This window comes from Arachis stenosperma, chromosome 7 (assembly GCF_014773155.1).
Source record: "Arachis stenosperma cultivar V10309 chromosome 7, arast.V10309.gnm1.PFL2, whole genome shotgun sequence".
NCBI lineage: Eukaryota > Viridiplantae > Streptophyta > Magnoliopsida > Fabales > Fabaceae > Arachis > Arachis stenosperma.
Window position 1 is genome coordinate 6,858,544 of NC_080383.1, and position 12,030 is coordinate 6,870,573.

Consider the following 12,030-nt stretch of genomic DNA (forward strand, 5'->3'; position numbering starts at 1 on the left):
CTAATTCCTGGACCGGAGTCTTAGACTAGCATTGCACTGATTCCTGGAATTCTCATTAAATTTTGATGTCTTTTTCCACCTATGTTCGAAAAAACACAAAAAAATTTACAAAATCATAAAAACCAAAAATTTGATGTTTCTTGCTTAAGTATAGTGTCTCATCTTAAGTTTGGTGTCAATTGCATGCATTCATGTGTCTTAAGGATCTTCAAATAATTCTTGATGATTTCTTACTCTGATCTTTGAATTCTTTTGGCTTGAGTGTTTATGTGTCCATATAGTGCAGTAGTATAAACTGCTAAGTTTGGTGTCTTGCATGCATTATTTGATTCTTGGTTGCATTTGATTATTAAAATCCAAAAATATTTTTAATTTGTGTCTTTTCAAGTCAATGATACAAAGAATTGAAGATTCAGAACATACTGCAGAGGAATTATAGAAAAAGCTGAGCATTCAAAAATGCCCAGTGAAGAAGACAGACTGGCGTTTAAACGCAGCCAGGGTACCTGGTTGGGCGTTTAACGCCCAAAGAGGTAGCATTTTGGGCGTTAAACGCCAGAATGTATCCATTCTGGGCGTTTAACGCCAGGATGGGCTAGGGGGAAGATTTTGTTTTCAAAATCAATTTTTTTCAAGTTTTCAAGTTTTCAAAATCAAATCTTTTTCAATCTATCCTTTCAATCAAAGGCTTTCAAATCAATTTCTTTCCTTTTTCAAAGATACTTACTAACAATTAATGATTTGATTGAACATTTTTTGGCCTTTTCTGTTGAGGAAGGTTTTATGTTGAATCATATCTTTTCTTGTTAGGCAAGTCACTAATTTTCAAAATCATATCTTTTCAAATTGTTTTCAAATCATATCTTTTAAAATTGTTTTCAAATCATATCTTCTAAATCACATCTTTTTAAGACCATAACTTTTCAATCACATTTTTTTTTATCACATCTTTTTCAAAATAGTTTTCAATCAAATCTTTTTAAAACTTCTAATTTCAAAATCTTTTTCAAAAATCACTTGATTTCTTTTTCACTTTGAATTTTCGAAAATTATCAATCAAATTTTCAAAATGTTTTCAAAATCTTTTTAATTGAATTTTCAAAAAAAAATCCTCTTCCCTCCTTCCCACATCCTTCTATTTATGGAGTACTACTCCTTCTTAATGCACAATTCGAACCTTATCTAACTAAAGTTCGAATTCTTCTTCTCCTTCTTCTTTCTACTTCTCTTTTCCTCTGACACTTCAAGGAATCTCTATACTGTGACATAGAGGATTCCACATTTTCTTGTTCTATTCTCTTTCTTATGAGCAGGAACAAAGACAAAGGCATTCTTGTTGAAGCTGACCCTGAACCTGAGAGAACCTTGAAGCGAAAACTAAGAGAAGCCAAGGCACAACTCTCTTTAGAGGACCTGACCGAATTCTTCAAAGAAGAAGAACACATGGCAGCCGAAAACAACAACAATGCCAACAATGCAAGGAAGGTGCTGGGTGACTTTACTGCACCTACTCCTAATTTTTATGGGAGAAGCATCTCTATCCCTGCCATTGGAGCAAACAACTTTGAGCTTAAGCCTCAATTAGTTTCTCTAATGCAACAGAATTGCAAGTTCCATGGACTTCCAATGGAAGATCCTCATCAGTTTTTAGCTGAGTTCTTGCAAATCGTGACACAGTCAAGACTAATGGGGTTGGACCCTGAGGTCTATAGACTGATGCTATTCCCTTTTGCTGTAAGAGACAGAGCTAGAATATGGTTGGATTCTCAACCTAAAGAAAGCCTGGACTCTTGGGAAAAGCTAGTCATGCCTTCTTGGCAAAGTTCTTTCCACCTCAAAGATGAGTAAGCTTAGAGTGGAAGTCCAAACCTTCAGACAGAAGGATGGAGAATCCCTCTATGAAGCTTGGGAAAGATACAAACAATTAATCAGAAGATGTCCCTCAGACATGCTTTCTGAATGGAGCATCATAGGTATTTTCTATGATGGTCTCTCTGAACTATCCAAGATGTCTTTGGATAGCTCTGCTGGAGGATCTCTTCATCTGAAGAAGACGCCTACAGAGGCTCAAGAGCTGATTGAAATGGTTGCAAATAACCAATTCATGTACACTTCTGAAAGGAATCCTGTGAACAATGGGACTAGTCATAAGAAAGGAGTTCTTGAGATTGACACTCTGAATGCCATACTGGCTCAGAACAAGATATTGACTCAAGTCAATTTGATTTCTCAAAGTCTGTCGGAATGCAAAATGCACCTGGCAGTACTAAGGAAGCTTCATCTGAGGAAGAAGCTTATGATCCTGAGAATCCTCATGGAAGAGGTGAATTACCTAGGAGAACCCTATGGAAACACCTATAATTCTTCATGGAGAAATCACCCAAATTTCTCATGGAAGAATCAGAGAGACCTCAACAAGGTTTCAATAACATAATGGTGGAAGAAACAGGCTTGGCAATAACAAGCCTTTTCCATCATCTTCTCAGCAACAGACAGAGAGTTCTAAGCAGAATACCTCTGACTTAGCAACAATGGTCTCTGATCTAATAAAGACCACTCAAAGTTTTCATGAATGAAACAAGGTCCTCCATTAGAATTTGGAAGGACAAGTGGGTCAGCTGAGTAAGAAGTTACTGAACTCCCTCCTAGTACTCTCCCAAGTAATACAGAAGAAATCCAAAGGGAGAGTGCAAGGCCATCAACATGGCCGAATTCTGGAAGGAAGAAGGGCAGAGGACGCCACTGAGAAGACCTCACTGGACGTCCACTGACCTCTAATGAGTTCCCCAATAAGGAACCATGGGAATCTGAGGCTCAAGATGAGACCATAGAGATTCCATTGGACTTACTTCTGCCTTTCATGAGCTCTTGATGGTATTCTTCCTCTGAAGAGGATGAGTATGGTCACTGAAGAGCAAGTTGCTAATATCTTGGAGCAATCATGAAGCTAAATGACAAGTTATTTGGAAATGAGACTTGGGAAGATGAACCTCCCTTGCTCACCAAAGAACTGGATGACTTGTCTAGGCAGAAACTGCCTCAAAGAAGCAGGATCCTGGGAAGTTTTCTATACCTTGTACCATAGGCACCATGACCTTCAAGAAGGCCTTGTGTGACTTAGGGTCAAGTGTAAACCTCATGCCCCTCTCTGTAATGGAGAAATTAGGGATCTTTGAGGTGCAAGCTGCAAAAATCTCACTAGAGATGGCAGACAACAAGAAAACAAGCTCATGGGACTTGTAGAGGATGTTCTGGTAAAAGTTGAAGACCATTACATCCCTACTGATTTCATAGTCCTAGAGACTGGGAAGTGCATGGATGAATCCATCATCCTTGGCAACCCTTCCTACCACAGCAAAGGCTGATTGATTGTTGATAGAGGAGAGTTGATCATTCAAGTGAATGAAGAATCCTTGGTGTTTAAGGCCCAAGGACATCCCTCTATCATCATGAAGAGGAAGCATGAAGAGCTTCTCTCAAACAGAGCCAAACAGAGCCCCCACAGTCAAACTCTAAGTTTGGTGTTGGGAGGCCACAACCAAACTCTAAGTTTGGTGTTGAACCCCCCACATTCAAACTCTAAGTTTGGTGTTGGGAGGTTCCAACACGGTTTTGAGCATTTCTGAGGCTCCATGAGAGTCCTCTGTCAAGCTAATGACATTAAAGAAGCGCTTGTTGGGAGGCAACCCAATGTTTTTATAGTTAACTATTTTCTTTTGTTTTTTATCTTTTTTGTAGGGTTGATGATCATAAGAAGTCACAAAACAATGAAAAAGCAAAAATAGAATGAAAAACAGGAAGAAAACAGCACACCCTGGAGGAAGAAGCTGCTGGCGTTCAAACGCCAGTAAGCCTAGCAGTTGGGCGTTTAACGCCCAGTCTGGCACCATTCTGGGCGTTTAACGCCAGAAAGGGCACCAGACTGCGTTAAACGCCAGAAAAGGCTAGATCCTGGCGTTAAACGCCAGAATGGGCATCAGCCCGGCATTTAACGCCAGAATAGCTCAAAACGTGGATTTTGATGCTATTTGGTGCAGGGATGACTTTTCCTTGACACCACAGGATCTGTGGACCCCACAGGACCCCACCACCACTCTCTCTCTTCTTCCCCCATTCACCAATCACCTCAACCCTCTTTCCCCAAAAACCCTTCACCTATCAAATCCCATTTTTCTCTTCACCACTCACATCCATCCTTCATAAACCCCACCACCTCACCCTTCAAATTCAACCCACTTTCCCTCCCAAACCCACCCAATGGCCGAACTTCCTTCTCCCCTCTCTCCTATATATACCCTTCTTCAACACTTCATTTTCACACAACCTAAACACCACTTCTCCCCCTCTTTAGCCGAACACACCACCATCTCCCTCTTCCTCATTTCTTCTTCTTCTACTCTCTTCTTTCTTCCTTTGCTCGAGAACGAGCAAACATTTTAAGTTTGGTGTGGTAAAAGCGTTGCTTTTTCGTTTTTCCATAACCATTTATGGCATCCAAGGCCGGAGAAACCTCTAAAAAGAGGAAAGGGAAGGCAAAAGCTTCCACCTCCGAGTCATGGGAGATGGATAGATTCATCTCAAGGGTGCATCAAGACCACTTCTATGAAGTTGTGGCCTTGAAGAAGGTGATCCCCGAGGTCCCCTTTTCACTCAAAAAGGGTGAATATCCGGAGATCCGCCATGAGATCCGAAGAAGAGGTTGGGAAGTACTTACCAACCCCATTCAACAAGTCGGAATCTTGATGGTTCAAGAGTTCTATGCCAATGCATGGATCACAAAGAACCATGATCAAAGTATGAACCCGGATTCAAAGAATTATCTCACTATGGTTCGGGGGAAATACTTGGATTTTAGTCCTGAGAGTGTGAGGGTGGCGTTCAACTTGCCTATGATGCAAGGAGATGAACATCCTTACACAAGAAGGGTCAACTTTGATCAAAGGTTGGACCAAGTCCTCACAATCATATGTGAAGAGGGCGCACAATGGAAGCAAGATTCAAGAGGCAAGCCGGTTCAACTGAGAAGGCATGACCTCAAACCCGTGGCTAGAGGATGGTTGGAGTTCATCCAACGCTCAATCATTCCCACTAGCAACCGGTCCGAAGTTACCATAGACCGGGCTATCATGATCCATAGCATCATGATTGGAGAAGAAGTGGAAGTTCATGAGGTCATAGCCCAAGAACTCTACAAGGTGACGGATAAGTCCTCTACCTTAGCAAGGTTAGCCTTTCCTCACCTCATTTGTCACCTCTGTTATTCAGTTGGAGTTGACATAGAGGGAGACATCCCCATTGATGAGGATAAGCCCATTACCAAGAAAAGGATGGAGCACACAAGAGACCCCTCTCATCAAGAGATCCCTGAGATGCCTCAAGGGATGCACTTTTCTCCACAAAACTATTGGGAGCAAGTAAACACCTCCCTAGGAGAATTGAGTTCCAACATGGGACAACTAAGGGTGGAGCATCAAGAACACTCCATTCTCCTCCATGAAATTAGAGAAGATCAAAGAATCATGAGAGAGGAGCAACAAAGACAAGGAAGAGACATTGAGGAGCTCAAGCACTCCATAGGATCTTCAAGAGGAAGAAAGAGCCGCCATCACTAAGGTGGACCCGTTCTTTAATTTCCTTGTTCTTTATTCTTCTGTTTTTCGAATTTTGTGCTTTATGTTATCTATGTTTGTGTCTTGTGATCATTAGTGTCTTAGTGTCTATGCCTTAAAGTTATAAATGTCCTATGAATCCATCACCTTTCTTGAATAAAAACGTGCTTAAATTGAAAAGGAAAGAATTGCATGAATTTTGAATTTTATAACAGTTTAATTATTTTGATGTGGTGGCAATACTCTTGTTCTCTGAATGTATGCTTAAACAGTGCATATGTATCTTGAATTTGTGGTTCATGAATGTTGGCTCTTGAAAGAATGATGAAAAAGGAGACATGTTACTGAGGATCTGAAAAATCATAAAAAATGATTCTTGAAGCAAGAAAAAGCAGTGAATACAAAAAAAAAAAGAAAAGAAAGAAGCAAACGAAAAAAAAAACGAAAAAAAATAGAAAGAAAGAAAAGAAAAAAAGAGAGGAGGAATAAAGTTGTGATCCAAGGCAATAAGAGTGTGCTTAAGAACCCTGGACACCTCTAATTGGGGACTCTAGCAAAGCTGAGTCACAATCTGAAAAGGTTCACCCAATTATGTGTCTGTGGCATGTATGTATCCGGTGGTAATACTGGAAGACAGAGTGCTTTGGGCCACGGCCAAGACTCAATAAGTAGCTGTGTTCAAGAATCATCATACTTAACTAGGAGAATCACTAACACTATCTGGACTCTGAGTTCCTAAAGAAGCCAATCATTCTGAGTTACAAAGGATAGAGTGAGATGCCAAAACTGTTCAGAGGCAAAAAGCTAAAAGCCCCGCTCATCTAATTAATACTGATCTTCATAGATGTTTTTGGAATTCATTGCATATTCTCTTCTTTTTATCTTATTTGATTTTCAGTTGCTTGAGGACAAGCAACAATTTAAGTTTGGTGTTGTGATGAGCGGATAATTTGTACGCTTTTTGGCATTGTTTTTAGTATGTTTTTGGTAGTTTTAGTTGAGTTTTTATTATATTTTTATTAGTTTTTAGTTAAAATTCACTTTTCTGGACTTTACTATGAGTTTGTGTGTTTTTCTATGATTTCAGGTATTTTCTGGCTGAAATTGAAGGTTCTGAGCAAAAATCTGATCCAGAGACTGAAAAGGACTGCAGATGCTGTTGGATTCTGACCTCCCTGCACTCGAAGTGGATTTTCTGGAGCTACAGAAGCCCAATTGGCGTGCTCTCAACGGCGTTGGAAAGTAGACATCCTGGGCTTTCCAGCAATATATGATAGTCCATACTTTGCTGGTGCGCGAAATTGTGATCACTACAACTTCACACAACTAACCAGCAAGTGCACTGGGTCGTCCAAGTAATACCTTACGTGAGTAAGGGTCGATCCCACGGAGATTGTTGGTATGAAGCAAGCTATGGTCACCTTGTAAATCTCAGTCAGGCAGACTCAAATGTATAATGGTGATGAACGAAAATAACATAAAGATAAAGATAGAGATACTTATGTAATTCATTGGTAGGAACTTCAGATAAGCGCATGAAGATGCCTTCCCTTCCGTCTCTCTGCTTTCCTACTGTCTTCATCCAATCCTTCTTACTCCTTTCCATGGCAAGCTCGTGTAGGGTTTCACTGTTGTCAGCAGCTACCTCCCATCCTCTCATTGAAAACGATTGCATATGCTCTTGTCACAGCATAGCGGAATTCATCTGTCGGTTCTCAATCAGACCGGAATAGAATCCAGTGATTCTTTTGGCGTCTGTCACTACGCCCCGCCCTCAGGAGTTTGAAGCACGTCACAGTCATTCAGTCATTGAATCCTACTCAGAATACCACAGACAAGGTTTAGACCTTCCGGATTCTCTTGAATGCTGCCATCAGGTCCTGCCTATACCACGAAGATTCCGATTAAAGAATCCAAGAGATATTCACTAAGCCTCAGATGCGTGTAGAACAAGAGTGGTTGTCAGTCACTTTGTTCATGAGTGAGAATGGTGATGGGCGTCAATCATCACCTTCATCATGTTGAAGAACAAGTGATATCTTGGACAAAGAACAAGCGGAATTGAATAGAAGAACAATAGTAATTGCATTAATACTCGAGGTACAGCAGAGCTCCACACCTTAATCTATGGTGTGTAGAGGCTCCACCGTTGAAAATACATAAGCATAAGGTCTAGGCATGGCCGAATGGCCAGCCCCCAATGATCTAAGAACTAGATGTCCAAAGATGATCAAAGGATCAAAAACAATCCAAAGATGAAAATACAATAGTAAAAGGTCCTACTTATAGGAAACTAGTAGCCTAGGGTGTACAGAGATGAGTAAATGACATAAAAATCCACTTCCGGGCCCACTTGGTGTGTGCTTGGGCTAAGCAATGAAGTAACTTTCGTGTAGAGACTCTTCTTGGCGTTTAACTCCCATTTTGGTGCCAGTTTGGGCGTTTAACTCCCATTTAGGTGCCAGTTCCGGCGTTTAACGCTGGAATTTCTTGAGGTGACTTTGAACGCCGGTTTGGGCCATCAAATCTTGGGCAAAGTATGGACTATCATATATTGCTGGAAAGCCCAGGATGTCTAATTTCCAACGCCGTTGAGAGCGCGCCAATTGGGCTTCTGTAGCTTCAGAAAATCCACTTCGAGTGCAGGGAGGTCAGAATCCAACAGCATCTGCAGTCCTTTTGAGTCTCTGGATCAGATTTTTGCTCAGATCCCTCAATTTCAGCCAGAAAATACCTGAAACCACAGAAAAACACACAAACTCATAGTAAAGTCCAGAAAAGTGAATTTTAACTAAAAACTAATAAAAATATAATAAAAACTCAACTAAAACTACCAAAAACATACTAAAAACAATGCCAAAAGCGTACAATTTATCCGCTCATCACAACACCAAACTTAAATTGTTGCTTGTCCTCAAGCAACTGAAAATCAAATAAGATAAAAAGAAGAGAATATACTATAGACTCCAAATTATCAATGAAACTAAGCTCCAAATTAGATGAGCGGGACTAGTAGCTTTTTGTCTCCAAACAGTTTTGGCATCTCACTCTATCCTCTGAAATTCAGAATGATTGGCTTCTTTAGGAACTCAGAATCCAGATAGTGTTATTGATTCTCCTAGTTAAGTATGATGATTCTTGAACACAGCTACTTTATGAGTCTTGGCCGTGGCCCAAAGCACTCTGTCTTCCAGTATTACCACCGGATACATACATGCCACAGACACATAATTGGGTGAACCTTTTCAGATTGTGACTCAGCTTTGCTAGAGTCCCCAATTAGAGGTGTCCAGGGTTCTTAAGCACACTCTTTTTGCCTTGGATCACAACTTTATTTCTTTCTTTTTCTTTCTTTCTCCTCTTTTTTTTTCGTTTTTTTTTTGTATTCACTGCTTTTTCTTGCTTCAAGAATCATTTTTATGATTTTTCAGATCCTCAGTAACATGTCTCCTTTTTCATCATTCTTTCAAGAGCCAACAATTTTAACATTCATGAACCACAAATTCAAAAGACATATGCACTGTTTAAGCATACATTCAGAAACAACAAGTATTGTCACCACATCAAACTAATTAAGCTAGTTTTAAAGATGAATTTGAAATCCTGTACTTCTTGTTCTTTTGTGATAAAAACAGTTTTCATTTAAGAAAGGTGATGGATTCATATTCATAGCTTTAAGGCATAGACACTAAGACACAAATGATCATAAGACACAAACATGGATAAACATAAAGCACTAAAATTCGAAAAACAGAAGAATAAAGAACAAGGAGATTAAAGAACGGGTCCACCTTAGTGATGGCGGCTCTTTCTTCTTCTTGAAGATCCTATGGAGTGCTTGAGCTCCTCAATGTCTCTTCCTTGTCTTTGTTGCTCCTCTCTCATGATTCTTTGATCTTCTCTAATTTCATGGAGGATGATGGAGTGTTCTTGGTGCTCCACCCTTAGTTGTCCCATGTTGGAACTTAATTCTCCTAGGGAGGTGTTCAGTTGCTCCCAATAGTCTTGTGGAGGAAAGTGCATCCCTTGAGGTATCTCAGGGATCTCTTGATGAGAGGGGTCTCTTGTTTGCTCCATCTTTTTCTTAGTGATGGGCTTGAGGTCATGCCTTCTCAGTTGAACCGGCTTTGGATGCCATAAATGGTTATGGAAAAACAAAAAAGCAATGCTTTTACCACACCAAACTTAAAAGGTTTGCTCGTCCTCGAGCAAAAGAAGAAAGAAGAGAGTAGAAGAAGAAGAAATGGAGGAGATGGATGTGAGTGGTGAAGAGGTATTGAGGTGATTGGTGAATGGGTGAAGAAGAAGAGAGGGTGGTGGGGTTGGTGGGGATCCTGTGGGGTCCACAGATCCTTAGGTGTCAAGGAAAAGTCATCCCTGCACCAAATAGCATCAAAATCCACGTTTTGAGCCATTTCTGGCGTTAAACGCCGGGCTGGTGCCCATTCCTGGCGTTTAACGCCAGGTTCTTGCCCTTTTCTGGCGTTTAACGCCAGTCTGGTGCCCCTTTCTGGCGTTAAACGCCCAGAATGGTGCCAGACTGGGCGTTAAACGCCCAACTGCTAGCCTCACTGGCGTTTAAACGCCAGTGAGTTCTTCCTCCAGGGTGTGCTGTTTTTCTTCCTATTTTTCATTCTGTTTTTGCTTTTTTCATTGATTTTGTGACTTCTTATGATCATCAACCTACAAAAAAAATAAAATAACAAAAGAAAATATATAAAATATAATCATTGGGTTGCCTCCCAACAAGCGCTTCTTTAATGTCAGTAGCTTGACAGATGGCTCTCATGGAGCCTCACAGATACTCAGAGCAATGTGGGAACCTCCCAACACCAAACTTAGAGTTTGAATGTGGGGGTTCAACACCAAACTTAGAGTTTGGTTGTGGCCTCCCAACACCAAACTTAGAGTTTGACTGTGGGGGCTCTGCTTGGCTCTGTTTTGAGAGAAGCTCTTCATGCTTCCTCTCCATGATGACAGAGGGATATCCTTGAGCCTTAAACACCAAGGATTCTTCATTCACGTGAATGATTAGTTCACCTCTATCAACATCAATCACAGCCTTTGCTGTGGCTAGGAAGGGTCTGCCAAGGATGATGGATTCATCCATGCACTCCCCAGTCTCTAGGACTATGAAATCAGTAGGGATGTAATGGTCTTCAATCTTAACCAAAACATCCTCTACAAGTCCATGAGCTTGTTTTCTTGAGTTGTCTGCCATCTCTAGTGAGATTTTTGCAGCTTGTACCTCAAAGATCCCTAATCTCTCCATTACAGAGAGGGGCATGAGGTTTACACTTGACCCTAAGTCACAGAAGGCCTTCTTGAAGGTCATGGTGCCTATGGTACAAGGTATAGAAAACTTCCCAGGATCCTGCCTCTTTTGAGGCAGTTTCTGCCTAGACAAGTCATCCAGTTCTTTGGTGAGCAAGGGAGGTTCATCTTCCCAAGTCTCATTTCCAAATAACTTGTCATTTAGCTTCATGATTGCTCCAAGATATTTAGCAACTTGCTCTTCAGTGACATATTCATCCTCTTCAGAGGAAGAATACTCATCAGAGCTCATGAATGGCAGAAGTAAGTCCAATGGAATCTCTATGGTCTCATTTTGAGCCTCAGATTCCCATGGTTCCTCATTGGGGAACTCAGAGGAGGTTGGTGCACGCCCATTGAGGTCTTCCTCAGTGGCGTCCAACTCCTCTCTTTCCTCTCCATATTCGGCCATGTTTATGGCCTTGCACTCTCCTTTTGGATTTTCTTCTGTATTACTTGGGAGAGTACTAGGAGGGAGTTCAGTAACTTTCTTGCTCAGCTGACCCACTTGTCCTTCCAAATTTCTGATGGAGGACCTTGTTTCATTCATGAAACTTTGAGTGGTCTTTATTAGATCAGAGACCATTGTTGCTAAGTCAGAAGTATTCTGCTTAGAACTCTCTGTCTGTTGCTGAGAAGATGATGGAAAAGGCTTGTTATTGCCATGCCTGTTTCTTCCACCATTATTATTATTGAAACCTTGTTGAGGTCTCTCTTGATTCTTCCATGAGAAATTTGGGTGATTTCTCCATGAAGAATTGTAGGTGTTTCCATAGGGTTCTCCTAGGTAGTTCACCTCTTCCATTGAAGGGTTCTCAAGATCATAAGCTTCTTCCTCAGATGAAGCTTCCTTAGTACTGCTTGGTGCATTTTGTATTCCAGACAGACTTTGAGAAATCAAATTGACTTGTTGAGTCAATATCTTGTTCTGAGCCAGAATGGCATTCAGAGCATCAATCTCAAGAACTCCTTTCTTCTGACTTGTCCCATTGTTCACAGGATTCCTTTCAGAAGTGTACATGAATTGGTTGTTTGCAACCATTTCAATAAGCTCTTGAGCTTCTGTAGGCGTCTTCTTCAGATGAAGAGATCCTCCAGCAGAGCTATC

At 40.9% G+C, this 12,030-nt stretch overlaps 1 non-coding gene across 1 annotated transcript; it reads right to left on the reverse strand.

The window, feature by feature from the left end:
* Nucleotides 1–1,846: 1,846 nt before the first annotated feature.
* LOC130942535 (small nucleolar RNA R71) lies at nucleotides 1,847–1,954 on the reverse strand. The gene has a single exon (XR_009071102.1). It is a non-coding gene; the product is annotated as a small nucleolar RNA R71 (small nucleolar RNA).
* Between the last annotated feature and the right edge of the window lie 10,076 nt (nucleotides 1,955–12,030).